This window comes from Cryptomeria japonica, chromosome 5 (assembly GCF_030272615.1).
Source record: "Cryptomeria japonica chromosome 5, Sugi_1.0, whole genome shotgun sequence".
Lineage (NCBI taxonomy): Eukaryota > Viridiplantae > Streptophyta > Pinopsida > Cupressales > Cupressaceae > Cryptomeria > Cryptomeria japonica.
In genome coordinates, this window is record NC_081409.1 from 858,936,755 (window position 1) to 858,957,759 (window position 21,005).

The window sequence follows — 21,005 nt, forward strand, 5'->3', positions numbered from 1 at the left end:
ACATCCTCCCGCATGAAACATATGGAAGAAAAAGGAACATGGCAAGGTGAACCATAGCAACTATCATTGAACCTACTCCAATCTCTACATGAACATAAGCATCATATTCAAATGATAAAAAAGGCTCTGAGTAAATACCTTGCTCATACTACTTGGAATATCAACCACAATAAATTTCAATTCATTCAAGCTAACCATATCTTAAAACAAGAGATATCAACATAGATAAAACTTCATTCCACCAACATATCAACTCTAAATCTGTAATCAAGTCACTATATATCCATCCTCCTATCTCAAAGAAACATACCAATGAAAAAATGACCACAGACAAGGCCAACCAACAAAGTCTACATCACCACCGAAATAATCTCATGGATAAAGACAATCCACATTCAAGTCATCTAACTACAAGAAAATGGGTAGCTAATCCATAACCTGCATAACTTGTAGATCCAAATCCAATGAAACATGCAAACTCATCATTGCATTAGTAATCAACAAACCAAGATATCATAGAGGATAATTAAACATATATCCATAAACTCCCACTACACAAGAAATGTCTAATCTAAAAATAGATCAAAGTGTATGAAGTCTATCTATAATACTTTACATAGAAGATGTTGCTAACTCCTCTATCTCATAGTGTCAAGGAAACATACATTTATCTACAAATCCTACAACCAAATATGTTGTGCAATACCTCTCTCACCATCAATCTCCATAGCTCTCCCAAGTTCTTCACACTCAACCATATGTACACAAACATCTAGGAAGTAAAACAAGACCAAAGAGAAAACCTACAAATCAAACCGTATCCTTGCCCCACACTAACATGTACCAAACTATGCAATGTAAGATCTCTTTCACCATTTCCATACTAAAAGGATCTATCAATATTTAACATTCAAATCAATTAAAACCCAACAATAATAATGTAAACCTCTCATACCGAAGGTAGATCAAAGAAACCATCCATTCCCACAACAAAGAGAATTATGCCCAAAGCCACAAACCATTTCCTTTACCTCTCCAAAAAAGTCCTCAAATTATATACACATCTTAAGACCAACAACAAGGAGAGAAATGAAAATCCATAAATCCATGTATCATAATCTCAAAAAATTCTCAAAATTTCTATATTCAAGACTTACATGAGAAAACAACATATAAATAAAGAATGTATATGATAACCAAGTAGGTAATACCTCTTAGATCATTCACTTTCCAAGTAGACCAAGAGTGGGAAACAAGATTGTCATGTGCTCACAACACTGAGTAATAAAGCTTATAATATAAATGACAATCTCTCTTTAGGTCCATAATGTATTCGCATCCATAACTAGGTGTAGGATCCTCAATTTTTTTTCTAAATTCCTCATCAAAGAGTAACCTTCTCAACACATAGTCCCAAAACATGAGATCTCATAGCCTCACCCAAGTATCTCTATTTTCCATGAGCATATACCAATCAATTCATGCTAAATTCAAATGCAATCCTGTAAAATATTGAAACTCCAATAAAATAAGTAATACTCAAAACCAAAGAGAAACAACAACACCTCACCAAAGACTCAAGAGTCCTCCATCGCAGCCAAGATGTCACCATCTCCAAAGCACATGAAGTAGCCATTCGTCATCAAATGTTGAATCTGCATCACTATCAAAGCTCCCACTAAACAATGTAACCAAGCTCTTTAGGCATCATGACAACCATCTCCTAATTGAAAATCCTTCATGGGCCCAACATGATCAAAGAACTCGGCCAAGAGCTCCCAAAAGGAAGAGTCAAACCAAGATCTCCAAACCAAGAAGATACAACCACACATCCTTTGTCAATAGAACCAAAGATGTCAAACTTGCACTATAATCTGAAGGTAGAATCTAAGAGTTCCACATGACACCAACACCCGTTGCAAAATATCATCTATCTTCTAATCAAAGATTATCCATGGCTAATAATACATTGCACCAACAACAACTTAAAACCAAAATACTGAGATAAAGAAGATAGAACACATTATGTGACTTCATAAAGCTCCTAGTGTAAGTTATATTGACTTATACATGGTAGCATGAATAACATCATTACCAAAACTCAACTTAAAGTGAATAAATCTTCTCATGCACCATAAGCTACTGCTAAGATTCAAATGATCAACTATATAAGGTACTCAAAATAATACTTTTCACTATAGTCAACATACCAATGTAATAATGTTGATCAACAACAAGGTCTACCAAACTAAATCCTCATTAGATAATTTACAATGAGATACATGATTAGTTCTCTAATTTCAAACAACTAAAGTTCAACCTCACATTAGTATTATGCATAACAAAGATAAATAGACATAACATGTGGATTTCCATTACTAAAACACCAAAATCAATTCTAGATCTGATTTCCCAAACAAATACACATAGGATTAGCCATAGATCGATAAGAACCTTCTAAGCAACCATGCAAACCTGCAACTGTCTCCATCCAGAATGCCCTAAAACTAGTCATACCACAAATCTACTTATCATAGATTTTAGTTAATATTTAAAACCTACAAAAACACATTTGTAAATTTAAAATCCATTTAAACATCTTGACATTCACATCATACATGTCATCTAAACAATGGAAATATCATAGATCTACGAAACCCAACAACTAAAAATAAGAGATTATTGCAACCCAACAAGAGAGAAAAGTTGTCCAAGAGCTTAAACCATATGAAATATATCAGCTTCACAACTCATAAAAGGGTCATTGGCTTATCTTATAATTCTTCCATGTAGCCATGGGCTAAAACCATGAACCCAACATAAGCACTATATTTTGTAGTCCAAACTGTCAATGTATCTCCATGTGACTAGGATGCCAATACTCATCCAACATGAACACCTTCTCAATGCATATGACCAAAAAGTAAAGGAACAAAACTACCAAACAAGATGATACATACATATTATAAAATAAAGAGCTCCAGGTTAACAAACCATAACCAACTCTAAGAAGATCCATAAACATGAGCTTCAAATGCCCAACATAGATCACTTTGATAATATCTATGGTTTCCAATTTCACAAATTTGCAGAATAGAGTTAACTCATATAAAATTTATTACAGACCCAAAAGCCTTCCAACAACCTTTTAATTCCTTCTAATAGATTCCCACAAGCTTTCCATACTAAGAAACCAAAAATAGAGGAATACCCAGAACCTATAACCTTCAACTTTGATACCAAAAATTGTGAAAATTAATCTCTATCTAATAAACTAATCAAACGATGAGATTCAAGGCTTGGATAGAAGCAACATGAAAATCTGAAACTTATATGCATATCTGAAAAATTAAGTTACCTTAATTGTGAAAAACCCATGATTGTATCCTCCTTTATGATGCCAAAAAGCAACATGTTAACCATGCTTAATAAACCTATCTTATGTGAACTTATAACGACAATAAATAATGATTAACATCAACATAAAATAGAAACAATAATACTTAAATCAACAACACAACATCCACACATAACATAAGATTTACGTGGAGAAACCCTTGAGGGAAAAAAAAATCCACCAAGAAGAGAGGACAAGCTTGCATTAACAATAGTAAATGTGCTTACAATACAAACACTTTCATTCTCCTCTTTGACTCCACCATAGAAGCACCTATGTACATGTGAACAACCTCCTTATGTCTCCCATCCATCCTTCGTTCCTGTAGAGAAATCTACATTCAACTATTGTACTTAATTCTACACCCAAAAGTTTGTATTTATAGAATGACAAGAGCTCCAAAACCACCAACAAAGGTTTCTAAAAAAGGCTCTTCATTCCTCATGACCACAACCCTTGGAAATACTCCACAAAACTAAAAAATACATTGGTTTATTTTCCAATACCTTCCCTCCAACATGGACACCTATACTTGCAAGATAAACATTACATTAAATGTAAAAAATGACCGAAAACCAAGAGACACATGTTGCCTCTTCCATGCTCCCACTTGGAGAAGCCCATAGGTAGCTCTTTTTCCACTTTTTTAAATCACTAAAAAACTTATTTGAGATTTCCATAAGTGGGGAAAAATATTAAATAATTGTGTTCACAACCCACTTTAACCACTACTAGTGGAACCCATTGCCCCTTATGAATGTATTACAAACAATGGTGAGAATTAAATATTACAAATTATTTTCCCAATACATCCTAAGTTCCTTAGAACACTTTCCAAGGATGTTGGAATCATGTCATAGGATTTACAAGGTAGATGTCACCTTAATCCTAACAATATCCTCAAATAATAAGGTCATTCAAAAATCATTTAGCTATCTTTAGCTTCAATATTGAGATCTCCCATCCACATTTTTAAAAAAATGTACAAACACCTTGGGGGTGACAATAAGGTAATAAAGATAGCAATATCAGAAAGTGGTCTAACCCACTTAGATGAATAATTTTTAACTCATGAAGAGAAAATATAACCAATGTCTGCATAAAGGATCATGTCTAACCTTTATACAATGAATGCACCTTCCAAGCATCTTCTCGTCCATCTAAAAACACCATTTGATGGTGCAATATCTATTAGAAAGGAACAATTATTGAAATAAGAATTCTGGGATTGGACACTCCTAAAATACCCCCTGCATCTCCTTATTATTTAGGACTACATTTAAGTCACCACCAATAAAATCTCACATTATAGTTGTTGGATAAAGGTGGGGACTTGATTACATTCCTCTCTTTTTTGTTGCAATTTTACCGATCCATACACATTAATAAAACAAATTTAGGGGACATTATTTATCTTTGCATGCTTTCCATTCTTTTTTTCTTCAATTACTTCTAGGTCCACTCTATATAGATTTAATAATATGTCTAGACCAACACAAGATCCATAAGCTAAATAAAAGACAACATGTCAATGTCTCCACTTCTCAAGATGTTTTCTTGTTTCTTCTAAAGATAATCTTATTTCTTGAAACATAGAGATGTTAGATTTACTTAATTTGTTTTGGAACTTAAGCACATGTTATTTATCAAAGGTATTGATGCCTATAATATTCCAAGTTAGGTGTTTCATTAATCCTTGAGAAGGGGGATTCCCTTCATGGATCTTAGTTTCATTTGCCCCTTGTCCTTGCCTATAATTTCTAACTTTTCTTAAATTGTCTTTCTTCCTTTCCAACATTTATCCCTAGTTGATATTTTTAATTTTTTGATTCAAATTGGCTTAGCATTCTCTCTTCTAGAATGTCTAGTTTCTCACCCCCAAATTTCATTCCTAAATATTACTCCATCTGCTATCTCTTCTACTAAGAGGAATTTTTTATTTTTTTTTCTATTTTGAAGACCTCCAAAGAAATTTTGAATGGGGTTTTATCTATAGTGTAATTTTTTAAAATCATAATCTTCGATGAGCTTCCATTGACATCAAGGGAATTGATTGTTGTATTTTCAATTTCCTTCCTCCTTTTTAAAATTTCAACATTTTCCTTCTTTTGTCCATTATTGTTAACTCCATATTAGCATTCCCAAAACCCATCATTCTGGCTATAATCAAATATCTTATCTTCTTTGTTTGATCCATATCATTATTCCTTACTTTCAAGTTTGGTAGGTATCTGGGTTGCCCACCTTTCTTGATAAACATTCCTTTGATGAATTCCCTAAAGTTAAAGAGATTTTGTATTTTATTAAGGGAACATATGATGGGGTTGTTCTAATCCTCATCATTCAATTATCAATCTAGGGTATTGTCCATGGCTATATGCAAAAAATAAAAGAGAGAACTTGTATGACAATCTATTCTACAACACACATGTAGAAATATAACCTACTCTACAACACACTTGCAGAAATTGAAAAGAGCCTACTTGTAGAAAAGGAAATGGCTATCTATCTCACACTTACAATAATTGAAAAGGATAATATAATTCACACTCATTAGAAATAAAATGCTTGTTGGAATCAAATTTATTGTATAAAATTTGCAAATACAATTTTGAAAATGAAACTAAATCTAAGGTCTACTTGCTCAAGCTAAACAATCCCTTCTTATCCCTCCCTTTGATCAATTGTTTATAATGTATTTAAAAAATAATTATTCTAGATCTACTCAATCAATCCACCAAGAAGGTGGATCTGATATCCTATTCTTGAGGAGGAATTCATCAAAAGCTTTGAGTAAACTATAAACAACAATTGTTGTCCATCATCATGCCACTTTTACATTAGTCATTTTTTATCATTATTTGCTCATTAATTGTTTTGAATATTCTCACTTGTGGTATTTTTTTGCTCCTTGTGATTTAAGCTTCCTAAATCATTTTGAATTTTGAGTTTCATTGAAAAATGACGAATATATTGCTATTTTATTGATACTATGTTTTTTATTTTTTCTCTACAACTAATTTATAGGAAAACTTCTAAAGCTCCACGTGAATGGCTATTATTTAGTTCACTTGACCAAATCATTTCTGATTATTATTAAAAAATGTCATTCTTGTGCAATTACACTAAAGTACTATGGTAGCTAAAGTTATCTTTGGTATAGAAGACAACGTTCAATCTAATAACTATGATAGATATTTAGGCTCAACATGGAACATATACATAACATTGATTTAGGAATGATTGATGCTCAAAAACCTTTCAAGAATATTAGATTGTGTTGGAAGTTTTTAGAAGTCTTCTTTATCTTCTCGTGATGTCTTCAAATCCTTATAAATTTCTTTAGATTTATTTACTGCTAGTGTCCTTGGAGCTCTCTAATAATACGATTCATTCAATAATCCACTCATCTACATTGTATCATCTTACACACACTAGTGGAAAAATATTAGAATTAATTTAGATCACTCTGAGTACTAAAAATAAACCAAACATCTACTTTACATTCTAACTTAAACAATTAAAGAACTTTCAATCATTACTCAAATCCACTACAATGCCAATTTATTAAGAAGAAAGAGATAATTTTATTTGGCTAAAGATGAGACCATTTATGGTATCATCAATATCCTTCTCCACATTTTATCTCTAGATTCTTTATTTTTATTTGATTTCAATATCTTGTAACAATGGGAACGAAAGATTCACCTTGACACGATCCTTATGTCCTTGATTTTGTCATCTACCATTATAAAGGTTCCTAATTTATTCCCTATCTCTACTAGAATTTTAGGATCCCAATATTCCATTGGTAGTTATATATCCTTAGCCACATTAAGACTTCATTAATTTCATGCTTTGGTGGATTAAAAATTAGTTTCATCTTACAAGTAAAAACTAGAACCATCCATTATGTATGGTCCTCCATTTAAAATTTCCTCTTTTTTCTCCTAGTTAGGGCATTCAACCATAAAAATCCCCTTGGAAGGAACTTTAGACTAATATTTTTCTTATTTATTTTGACACTAACATAGAATTATGTACTTTACAAGACAATTCCCCTTTGATTTTAATTGTGACACCTTATTATTTAAAGCTTCATTTTTTATTAAAAATAAAATTATCTTAGATAAAGGTTTTGGTCCAAGGGGGATTAGGTTCTCACCCGTGGCTAATGATTAATCTATTATGGGGATAAATAGGAACTCTCCCCTTTCTCCATCTCCATATTTCCTTCATGAAATAGCCATTCGAGATGTTATGTTTTTCATGTCTCTAGGTCCTCAATCTCTAGCCTTCCACGTACTCTTGCACCCATATGTTTTTTATTTCACTATCGATCTCCTCTATTGACTCTTGATTGTGAGCAATTATTCCCTTTAAGATATTTATGTTTTTTATTATGAGAAAAGAAGGTTTTGAAGGGATCTCGAAACCCTTTACAAAAGATCCTTAAAAGAAAATAGCATTAAGAAACATGAAAAGACAAACTGCCAAAAAACCAGCATAGTTATGGGCAAAAATCAGCAAAAAAGCCCAACAAAACCAGCAACATCCAACCATATCATAAAAAAGATAGAAGGCAAATTACTTAATGTTTTTTAGGGCATTAGCCAAATTTTCGCTAATCCCTTGCAAATCTTTAATATAATCCCTAAGCTTAGGGATATCCTTGGAAGAGGCCACAACATCTTTTTTCATGCTCGGCCTTGTTCTTTTTGCCACACCACTAGGAGCACTTTCAACTGTCCCTTCCTCAATAGCATCCTCATCAATATCTAGGTCCATGACAAGTTTGGAGGTGCTGGAACCATCAAGGAACTTGGTAATTTCCTCTAAATTCTTAGTCACAGAGGTAAGGATATCCGAAATCATTACCAAAAAGTTTTTCATAGTTGTTTTTCCTTCCTCCAGATTACCAATCTGAGCTTCCAGCTTCTCTACTTTTTCCTCCATACCCTTATTCCACTGCTCCTGGTCCATTTCAACTTTCTTCCCTTTCGCTTCCTGCTGCTTATCAGTTTTTTCCAGATTCATGATTCCTTCATAAACCCACCTGTCAAAACCCATACAAACCTCAAACTAGTTTTTGAGTTTATCCAGAATTATCCCATCTCCAGCTTTATTCTGATCCCTGATCGAATTCTCCTTGTCCTTCTCCTGCTCAATTTCTATTTCCCTTTCCTCATTAATCTTATTTTATTGCTCCTCCATTCGCTGGCTATTAACATTACCTATACTCACACTGTGGGTAGGACTATTCTGATCAGAAACATCCTCAACTCCTTCTTCCTCTTCCCCCACCTCCTCTTCTTTCCAGCTCTCATCTCCTTCAGACTCATCGGTCTCCATCTCGCTTCCATCTTTTCTAATGTCCTCTGAATCAATCTCTGTATCCTTTTGATTACCCTTGTCCTCTTGAATTTTCTCCACAGTAGCTTTTTTGCCCTTTTTGCTCTATGTCAACTCATCCTTGCTAGGTCCACCTTCCTCCCTCTTCCTCTTTCCTTTCCCCAATGACACCGACAATCTCTTGTTTTCTTGGATAGCCAGAATCTTGCAATGCTCATAAATGAGCAAAATAAGGCCACAATGAAGCACAGGCGTAGAAGGGTTCTTGCTATGCTTATTCAGAGATTGCGACAAAGACCTAAAGAGGTAATAGGGCAGAGAAATCCTCTTCTCATGTCTAAAATGATTTAAAAGTACAAAATGGTATGTGTGGACCCTGGTACAATGATCCTCCACAGTAATATATTTCATAATTGCATTAAGCACATAGCCCCAAATTTTCTTAATATTGGAAGCATCATAATACCCTCGTAGCTTTTCCTATTTTCGCTCTCTTCTTCTCTTTACGCAGAAAAAGATTAACTACATTATTAGACACTTTCAGCTATCTAAAGAAGTTAAGACCAGAATGGGGCATACCTATGACCGTCGCAATGAGATCCGCATCCAACTTAAACCTAACACCATGAATTTTGAAGGAGCCATTTATCTAGTTTTCAGTGACTTTAGTGACTGCTAGGTTAACTCTGCCTTTATCATAGTCAACCAGCTTTTCCATGAAATTCGTCATGAATCCTTTCTCCAGCTTTGTCCAAACCTTAGGCATCTCCTTCCATCTGGAAATATTATCAGGTTCCTCTCTTCTTAGATCCCCCCTCATTTTAGATTTCGTTTTACAATTTCTCTTCTTCTGCAACTTCAGAGCTTTCTTCCAAATGACACTCGAATTTTTGAAAATGCATACCCACAAAGTGTGCGAAAAATTAATATTCTTGATTAGGACTCTGCCCTTCTGACGTGTCATCATTACCTTTCTAAAAATTTGAAGATTACTCATTAAAACTTTCATGATTAATCGTGCAATCCATCTTTCCCCATAAATTTGTCCTTTCTCATGAGTTCTTTAATATTAAAATCAATATTAACTTCCCCATTCCATATATGTTGAGGTTTGAAAATTACGCCAAGGTTCGCTAACACATCCGCAACCCCATTTTTTTATTTGAAGACATGTTTAAGATATTTTTGTTAAATAAATATAAATACACATTTTTAAAATCATAAATATAATTCTAAAATAATTTTTCTAAGAGAAATCTTTTTGAGAGGTTGAAAATACAGTTTCAATCTATTTTTCCATAGACATAATGGGAGGCTATTTAAGCTTTTTCATTTTAAATTTGTCTTTACAATTATTTTATTTTTTAAAATAAAAGTGGAATATCCACTAAACTTATATATTAATAATAAAGAGTTTACATCGGGTTCAAACAAGGCATACCGGCAGGAAAGAACCTACAAGAAAACCTCCGGTTGTAGCCTTTAAAACAAATACAACATATATATTGTCTAGCCATACCCCCCCACCCTCCTATTTCTATAATTTTTACAAGATTCCTATAGGACAATTCAAAAAACCAGAGTATCCCCAACAGAAGAAGATGAACATGAAGAACCGCCAAGCAGATAAATGAGATAAAATTCCCTGTCAAGACCATAGCTAATCAATCGAGCAAAAATGAAGCCGTATAACCTTCAAGCCTGCAAAAAACCATTCCACCAACTACAAAAAAGAACTTTGTTAGTTATCCAAAAACCAGGAACTAAAGCTCTCATTCGAAGGTTCATGAGATGGGGTCGGAGGCAGAATCACCCTTAGAGGGAATGCCACAAAAGCAGGAGCAGAGCACAAAAAACCCAAAGTGATTAATGAATGTAATGCTTGAAAGACAACCCAAGCTTTATCCACACACTGATCAGGAGCCAAATACAACAAAAAATCCATAGAGGCCCGAGTGTTTTCCATGGAATCACATATCAAACCCATTCGTAATTCATCCAATAAATGGCCAGACCAGCCATTAGCCAAAAGCTCATGACGAGGGAGAAAGCCACCATAGTAAAAAGAACCCATATCAAACTGATAACCAGCCAATGCAGGAGAAACCAATGCCCAATTGCATACTGTCGGAAAGACAAACGTGGACACCAAGAGGCAGACCAAGTCCATATCAAGTATAACATCAAAACAAATAGTAACAAAGCAAGAGAGAAGCTCAGCATAAGAAACTTGAGGACAAACCTGCAACCACCGACATCACAAGAGCCTACGGAATTCATGTCTTTACAATTATTAAAACAATAGGTTTTACAATTTAAAATTTATTATATATAATTTTAAATATATACAAATAAGTTATATAATTGTAATGAAGAAATTTAAGTAGTTATGCCTCAAGGATTGATTTTCAACTACCGAATGCCGACAAAGAGGAATTGCAAACCCCGAAGACAAATTGTGAATAGGAGACCGGGCAGACCTAACATAGGGCCACCCTAAGTGGCGGGGACAAGGGGCCATGACCCAGTCCTGCCCTATTTTGGGGCCCGGACAGGGTCTAGAACAGACACAGGTCAGAAAGGAGAAAGAGTGAAGGGGTGAGAATGCATAAATATGTCTCGGTTAAGGAAGGAGATGTTGTCGCCAAGGTGAGGACCCAAAATGTGGTTAAAATTGCAGGGGCCATAATTTTATGACACTATAGTAAGACTTTTAGAAAAAATTGTTGATTTGTGACTTGGAAGGTGAACTAATGAAAAATAATTAAATTGCAATGCCTCTCAAAATATAAATTATAAATACTCGATTTTTGGAAGGTAGACTATCTAATGATCTTACCAAAACACCTTTAAAATTAAAAATAAGTTCACTCAGATATGTGCTTTACAAAAATTTAGGGTAGAAACCCTAATTTTGCAATAACTCACTCAATTCTACTTCAATTTATCTAAAATTGGACTAAATATGTTCTTCAAAAACCCTTTAAAATCATAAAATGTTCACTAAAGTTTTAAAGTTATGTGATTTCCAAAATGACCTCCAAATTTGAAGGAAAATACCTTGCCTTCATGGTGCCAAGATCATGCTTTGATACCACTTGATAAGAACTTCACGTATAATAGTTAGAAATAATAAATTTTAGAAGATATATCTCACATGACACAAGAGATTTATGTGGTCCAATATGTCCTAATATCTAATATATGTTGAATATGGTAAACCCTTAAGGTATGGTAACACCATGCAATAATCCTTATGGAAGAAGTCACTCCATGCTATATCTCTAAAAGATTCCAAATACAATATCATACTTCACACATATCTTCTACAACGATAGCCACATTCCTTTATATGTACATCTTCCTAATAATACTATGAAAATGTAAATCCGAATGAAGACCTACTTAACTTGTGATATAATTAATTATATAAATTATGCATATGACCCAATATAACTAACACAAATGATATGTGCCACATTTTGACATCTTCGTCCACCTAAATACCTTATAATATATATCCCTAGTTACATTATATTGAATATGATGCAACACTTGAGCATCTTGATGATCAAGAGACCTTTCTTGTAGTTCCCACTTTTCTAATTAAGATCAACATCAATCTTCTATTGCTAATTTACTCAGAGCTTCCAATTTTTCTTTGTAGCAAGTTAATTATAGTCTTTTGGATATAATCTTGTGGGATGAATATTTGACAAGTGTTTTATACTTGTTTGTGAAGTCTCACATTTCAAATTTGGAGGATGAATTTGAGGGGTTATCTCTCCTATTTGATGATAGTCATGACACATCCATTTTCACATTATATTTGTCTTTGGATCTTGTTCAACATCAGTTAGCACTTGATCTAGGTTTTTCACTTCCTAAGTTGACTAAGTATGTACCTGATTGTCTTGTGGGATCATCATCTACCAAGGGCTTGAAGGCATATGAGTAGGGTTTAGAGATACAATCTTCATACATTTGGATTCTTCTTCCTATTGATTTCTATCTAGAATGGGAAATGTTGGGATGTGCCCTAAAATTTTGTCTAGTACACTGAAATTGCCTAGTTTTAGAGTTTTATGTTTATGTATATCCCCTTAGCTCTAGCCTAATGCCTTAAACCCTAAACCCTTAAAGCCTTTTGTAAGTAGGCATTTCTTTTCTTTTAATTGTTTGTTGACTGTCTTGAGATGGTTTTTGGTTGTATTAATCATGACTTGAGCCTATTGTACCATCATCATGATTGGCCTCGCTCGTTAGCCATTTGATTCTCGTGACCTTTTTGCCTTTTTGTTTTGCTGAGCTTCTTCCTCTAGATCAATGGTCTAGATTACTACGTGATTGCACAATTAGCTAGATTTGCTTACTCATCCTAACTCCACAACCACACCCGCACACATGGCACATAGACTCCACTCGAATTTGACTCCACTTGCATGGACCAATGAACTCCTTGCACGTTTGAGGCTTTGTGAAAAATCAAATATGTGGGCTCGGATCACTTACCTCATAAGTTTTTTTATTGAGTGATTATATCTTATCAAATCAATGGCTTATATCAAGTAGCTCCTGTGACTGTTTATGGTTAGATTGCAAAGTTGTAGCTTCTTCTATCAATTAGTCTTTGTTAGTTGCATTCCTATGCCCATCGGTTTATATTATCAATGATGGTTTCATCGCCACTTTGTAGCCTTTCCTGATGGTTTGACTTAATCATTGCGAACTTGCACCTAACGGTCCATCGCATCTTTGCAATGCTCTTTGGTGATTAAATCTAGTTGTTGTGATCTTGTGCTCGATACATCATATGACCTCGACGTGTGCTCCAAGTTGGGTAGCGAAAGCATGTGAGCTATTTCTCACTTAACTGATGACAGAGCACACTTGGACCAATGGATGTGCGACATGAAGGAAGCCACTCTGCATGGTGAGGACTTGGGTCCACTTTTCCAACCTCCTAATGGTGATGTAATTTGGTCATCTTCCATGAGATCGACGACCAAGATCTTCACGCGATAGCACAATTAACTAGAGATGCATGATGGAACTAATCTCGCAGTCCCAAAAAGGCTTTGCAAATGGTGGCAAATTAAAAAAAAAAAGTGCATACGTGCAGGCTTCTCATTCATCGTCGTCTGACAAGGATCTTGTTGTAGTGGTCCCAACATTCGAATACAAACTTCAATGACTACTTCCCGCCATCAAACCGGTATATGTGTCCGTAGTAAATGTGTCAAATTTCCCATTGTGGTCTCGAATTCTTGAGTATAACTAGATTCATTCCAGTTTAATTTTACACTTACCATGCTCTCAAAATATCTTACATGTCTTTTGAATTCTGATTTCATCATAATTAAGGTTTATGCTCCAGGGTTTATAATACAAATCATAGTTTTCTCTTATTATATTATTTTAATATTTTTCTTTGTATGGGCTTCAAGTTTATGAGATAATTTAATTATCTAGAATTGCAAGGGGTTAATTCCAAGGTTTATTTTGAAACCCTAGCTATTGTCTATATCTGTTTTTGCAAACCCTAATCTTGATAATGGTTAAGTCTTCTAGCCTGGGTAAAAGGAAGTTCTTAGAGGAGATAATTGCCCAACTTCTTGGGTCCATAGAAACAAAAAAAAGGGTCTAAGCCAGGAGCTAGGCCAAATGAATTTATTATTTATCATTCTATTGGTTGTAGGGATGCCTTAATCCCACCATGGGGTTTTAGTCTGTGGAGAAGGGGGTACAATAAGAAGATGGAATATATTCTTGTGTCAAATATTTGGAATTACAATCTTGCAAGGCTAGTGGTTCCAAATGTGTATGTAAATGTTGAATTGATTGCAGCCATTGCCAACAATTATAGGCCAGACACCAGAGAAATTGTGGCCAAGAAAGGCTGCGGACTGAGAACAATCACAAAGGAGGTCATTAATAAAGTGTTCATGCTTAACCCTAATATGGATTGGCCCATTAATACAGAGGAATTAGAGAGGGAATACAAAAATAATGAAAATTTGTATAGGGACAAGCTTGCATCATTCAGGCCTACAGGTTTGAAAAGGGATCAAAAACCACTTACTTCAAAGGAGATTGATCCCTACCACACCAATTTATTTGTTGGCTACTTCATGGGCGCATACTATGCTTTGTGTCAGGTGTGTCTTGTTGATGCTCGGGCCATGATTCCCAATTGGATGTTGGTGTTGTGTATAGACATCCATAATAGAGACATCAACAAGCCATTTGATTATGCTACTTTGGTGGTTGAGGGTCTTCACAATGCCCTCTATGATTTCAAGATGGGGAAGTCAATTATTTTCAAGTACTATTCTTTGTTAATGCATATTTTCTTATACAAAGGTCTCAAGGTTTGGCATTCCGGCCTTCATGTTACTTCTATTGTAAAAGGTGAATTACTTCCAGTCCAAGAGTGGACTTCTATTTGGGATATGCACATGAATGAATCCAACTATCTTGCCTTTGAAAATCACTTTGTTAGAAAGTTGCTAAGTATTATTCAAGGAGAGGTAAGATGGGGTTTAAGCAAAGAAGTAAGGAATTTCCTGAGACCTAAGGATCTTACACTTGAATTGAAGATCCCTCATAGTTGGGGATCATGGTTCTACTTTAAGGACCATACTATCATTAGGGTTTTTGGTAGCCTTGTTGCTCCTAGAAAATTGCCTATTACTGTGCAAGACAAGGTTTCTTTCTTGGAGGTCATGCATAAATTTATTGAGGCAAAGAGGTCCTTAGTTGGAGGGTCTCATAAGAAGGATTCACTACTCCCATCACAATTTGTGGCAGGTATGTATCATTTCACAAATCGGAAAGCATGTGATATCATGGATTCCATGTTGAATAAGTATAATGTTCCCCGAGCTAAGTATAGGTATTATGATTTTGAATGGTTCATTCAAAAGCTTGGGAAGGCAAAATTACAATTTCATTAATGGGAAGATGAGGAAGATCTCATTAGGAATGCTAAGGATTACAATGGTGTTTTGAAGATAAAGGAAAGATGGTACAAAATACAATATGAAGAGTGTTCATGGTGAAAATGGATAACAATAATAACAATATTGAAAGGCTAAATGAATTCAACCACTAAACCCTAGCCTAACAATGAACAAAGATCCACCATAACATATGAAGATAACCTAAGACAATGCAAATAACTCAAAATCACAAAGATTATACCATCACATGTCCAATAGGGTTTTGATCTCCATTCTTCCTATCTCCATTGATCTTGCTTGATATATTTGCTCTCAGATTGTTATATGCACAAGAGCTCAACAAAGAACGGAATGTGGTTGCAAGTAGGATCGTAGTGTAGTCAATTGATCAAGTAGTTAGGGTTTGACAATGAAGAAAGCATCTCCTTAAATAGAAGACACAATAAGAAATGGAGGGTTAAGATTGAGAGGTGTAAAAAGAGAGGTCGGCTAGGATTAGAGGGTAGGTAAAAGAAATACCAAAATAATGAAAGAGGTAGGTAGTGTATGAATTAAGAGATGAATGACATGTGTCATGTGTAGAAAAAGATAATGAATTAATTAAATAAATAAAGATTTATTTAATTAATAGAAGAAGTAGGACAATTAAATAAATAAAATATTTATTTAATTTAGGAAAGGGATAATTTAAATAAATAAATGTATTTATTTAAATGAGAAATAAGGCTAGAAGAGGATAAATGAATTAATTAAATAAATAAAGATTTATTTAATTAATAGAAGAATTAGGCTTAGATAATTAAATAAATAAAATATTTATTTAATTAGACATGACAATTTTAGGTGTCTACAAAGAGCACAAGAAAAGGAGAGCAGATGACTCATATTCTCCATCATGGTAGACACTCTTGATCCCTAAAGTAAGAATAAGGGCCATTTTTGCTACTTATCTAGATGTGGATACAATTCTTTTCCTTATTAGAGGTCTAGATTAGTGGTTGAATCACAAATTCAAAAAGTGAAAGAGGAGAGGCATGTTTCTCCTCAATCTATTAGCTATGGGTCTCGCCTCTCCTCCACCATTTCCCCCACTTGGCTATGATGACCTTCCATTTGCCTCTATCCTTGCTCAAACATCATTACTAGTATCTTATGAGCCTCAAACATCACAAAGGTTACTTGCAGAGGATTCAATGAAGAGACCAATAGTTGCATCTTCCTCTTCAAGTAGGCAACCATATCATATTCCAAAGAGTCCAGAGCTATGACTCCTTTGCATATGTTGTCTCCAAGAAGAGGCATCCCATTTTAGTCCTATGAGGGATTTGATTTCCAAGGAGAGGCACCTTTGCCTCCACATAGATTTGACAATATAATAGGTGTCACAATTCAGGACCCTTCTCGGGAGAGGTCCCTTGAATCATTCAAGCTTGGAGGTGATCTCGACGAGGATATAAGGTTGAATGCTGGTGAGGAATTCATGGATGATGATGAGTTCATCAACACAAGATAATTCCAACAATTTGTGATAAGGAACATGGTGGATGAATTGGAAATAAGGAAAGGAATTAGGCTTGAAAGCGTAAGGGAGGATGAAAGACTTAGAATGAAGGATGAGCTCCTAAGAGTAGCTAAGGACCAGTTGGCCACAATGACCCCTGAAATGGGAAGAAAAATTGTAAAGGAAAGTGGTGTGCTTCTCCTTTAGGGGTGGGATATCTCCTCTGTAGTACCATTTGATGCCTTAAGGAGAAGGAATGATATTGATTTGGATATAATGGATCTGGAGCAGAGGAGTAAGGTACTCTCTGGAGCAATCTTTGATGATCATCTAGATCAATTGGTCATTTAGAGTTTACACCCTATTACAAGAAGAATAACCCTAAGCTACGAAATGGATCAATTGTTTGGAAGTTTACTAGTCAAGAGAGTGGTTGATACTATTGCTATAGAGGCCATAAGTAGGACTTTGAATGTTGCAAATTTTTCCCATATAGGTACAATGGAGGTGGATGAGGAGGTCCATATCTTGAGGGATAGGGTGAAGTCATTACAAGAACAATTGTATTCAAGACCAACATACAAGCCTTCAACCATGTTAGAATATTCCTCTGAAGAGGGGATGGCATTGAAAAGAGACCTAGCTCAAGCTAGGATAGATATGGCAAGGATGACTAGTGAAATTGACATGTTGAAAATGGATACCTCAAGGATAGAGAAAACAGGCATTATAGAGGTGAATCAATCCTTTCTTGATTCAAAGATCAACACCATTTTGGGCCATGCAGGTGCAACCTGGGATGAGCATAGAGAAATGTTGGGATTTCTTGAGGAACATCTAAGATGGAAAAGGTTCATTGCTTGCTCTTTGTCTTACATGAGCAAAGTAATTACAGTGTTGGAGATTACTATGATTAGATCTCTTCCTCCCCATTCATATGAAATTTTGGTATAGTTCAAGTCAGATTTTGAAATGATGAAATAATTTTTCATCATTCACAGAATGTACACATAGAGAATAAAGGTAGAACTCAGGAGTTTCTAGTGCTTGGTTACATGTCACATGCTATTCTTGTTTGACAAGGAGAGGAGTATTTTGGAAGGGAGAAAGGTGTTAAGGTCTAAATCAGATTGGGAGACAGAGATTGGGACAACACTAGACCCAATATCGATAGAAATTTTTGCAAATAAGGGGCAGATGTTGAAAAAGTTGGAGTCGTACATGGAAGCACTGCCAAGATTGGACAGTGGGATGACCAAGATGGAGATCGCTAGAATAGAGCTAGTAGATGAAGACTACCAACAACATATTAAAAGGCTTCAAGATTATAAGCAAAATGGATTTGGATTTCTCTAATCTTGTCTTCCCTCCATTCTTGCAATTTTGAATTCTCACTTTCCTGCCTTTTTTGATGATTATTTTGTTTCTTTCTTCTTTATTGATGTATATAAATAAGTAGGAATGTATTTTTTGGAAAGGTGACAAATCTATGACATTTTTCAAAGAATATTGAATTTTATCTTCTTTATTGAATGCATATCTTTTATAAGTATTTTGTAAGCAACTCTTTGTCCATGTGCAATTAATTTAAACATCTTAAAATCAAGTCAATGATTTCCAAGTTGCTCTCCGTTTGGTTTCTAGAATCATATGAATCAATGAATCAAGGATTTTTGGTTTATGTTTCCACACTGTGTTGTTGAATTTGAATGGATTTAAGCTTCTTCTAAAGTAGAGGATTAAATTCCTTATTTCAAGTCAAAAGGATTTTAGTAGAAAACAAATTTGGCTGAGATGCAATCAAGAAATTTATTTGTGTTGTGATTAATATCATATATTAGTCATATCAGGTAGAAGGTGTTGTAAAGATTACACATTTTATATTGTAATAATGGTTCTGTAGATGAGGAAAAAGGGGGTTAGTTCGAAAACCAAAACATGCATACAATCTACTTGAGCTAATCACAAAAACTCAGATTGCAAGCTAACTTTCCTAATCCTACCAACAAAGTAACTAAAACAAAACACAACATAAATTCAAACCATTCTTTGCACTTCTTCAATTAGACCTCGCTCATCCTCCTTTCAGCTCTAATGGAGATATACATCGCTCTCAAGAGGCTAGGTGCACAAAACAATGAAAGCGAAGGAGATTGTGTGTGAGACTTACTAGGAATATGTGATTAAATGATGATTGATTCGACAAAATTGACAAAATGACAGAGTTAAGCTATTCGAAAACCAAAAGATTTGACAAAATGATAGAATAACAATGCTAATGTTAGATTGCTACATAAACTGATAGAATAAAATTGCTTGAAAGTTAGATGAAAATGTGACAGAATAAGAATGCATAATAGTTAGATGATTTGATTGACGAAGAGTCCTCAATTTATAGAAAATTGGAAACTCAATGGATAGACAAGATCGAAGGGATTTTTGATCAAGTAAATGGACTAGATTAAATGCACAACAAAGATGCCATTCGGGGAAGGATGAAGGAGATGAAGAAAAAAGTGATGAAAAGAAAAAAGTAGAATTTTAGGAATGCATACCTTATTTTCGAATTAAAAATTGAATTATAATGAGACATTAATATTTTCAAAAATCAAAGAGGAATATTGAGATAAAGTTGCCATTTTTGAAAACTAAGAGGATATTTTCAATGAAAAGTTTGAAAAAACAGATATTATCCTCATATGAGAAGATAGTTAGGAAAATTAAATAAATAAAGATATTTATTTAATTTGAATGATACAATTAGATAATTAAATAATTAAATGAATTTTTCAACTATAGGTTAAAATGAATAAACTTTTAATTAATCAATTAAGATTGTTTAATTAAAGGGGATAAATTGAAATTAATCAAATAATGCAGTACTATTTAATTAATTTTAATAGGGGAAAAGGTTTGATGAAATGATGAAAGATCAAGGTGGAATAATTAGCAAAATGGGCTTAATTAATTAATGAATAAATTAAACCTAAATGAGCAAATTAGTCAAACCAACATCCAAAGACCTTAAAGGGATCAAATTAAGTCAATTTGGGTCAAAATAGATGAAATTGGAAAGAATGGGAAGGCAAGGGAATGATCTGGTTTGGAAATGGATGGGGTAGGATCACACAAATAATGAAGATCATACACATGATTAGGTTTAAAATGGAGAATGCAGGTGATGTAGATTATAAGTGTCTACAGGTTCATCTAGCCCAATGGATGAGGCATTGGTCACAAAATTGTGTTGTTAACTATTTGGAAATTAAAATCAAGAAAGTTCATTAATCTTTATATTTACTTTCTATTTGTATATTTCAGTTTTCAAGACTAGGGAGAAGTATTGATTCTCATAGTGATTCAGGACAAATATACAAGGATAAAAGCCATATCCAACAAGTTTTAAGGTTTTCTGACTCACTCAATAGGTTGAGAATATATCTGTGATAGTACTAAAGGAGATTTAAATCATCATAAGAGTATAATAAAAGGGATACCCACCTAGGTCCAACAGAGCCTAAAGTGTAGAGAAAGTGACTAGTCCCTTATCCCTAGTTACTATTCTATTAGTTGATCCACTGATCTAACACCTTGAAGATTTGACTACTCATAAAATTTTCTTGGAACCATCAGTTGGAAACACCAACAAGAAGCATTCCTATGTATGAACTTGGTATATCTTCTACCGAAAGGTGTTTTTTGTAGGCATTGGATACCATTTTATCTTAAAAAAATCATCATTTTTGCAAGACATTATACATTGTGGGGGGCCACATAGTTTATCTATTTCCTT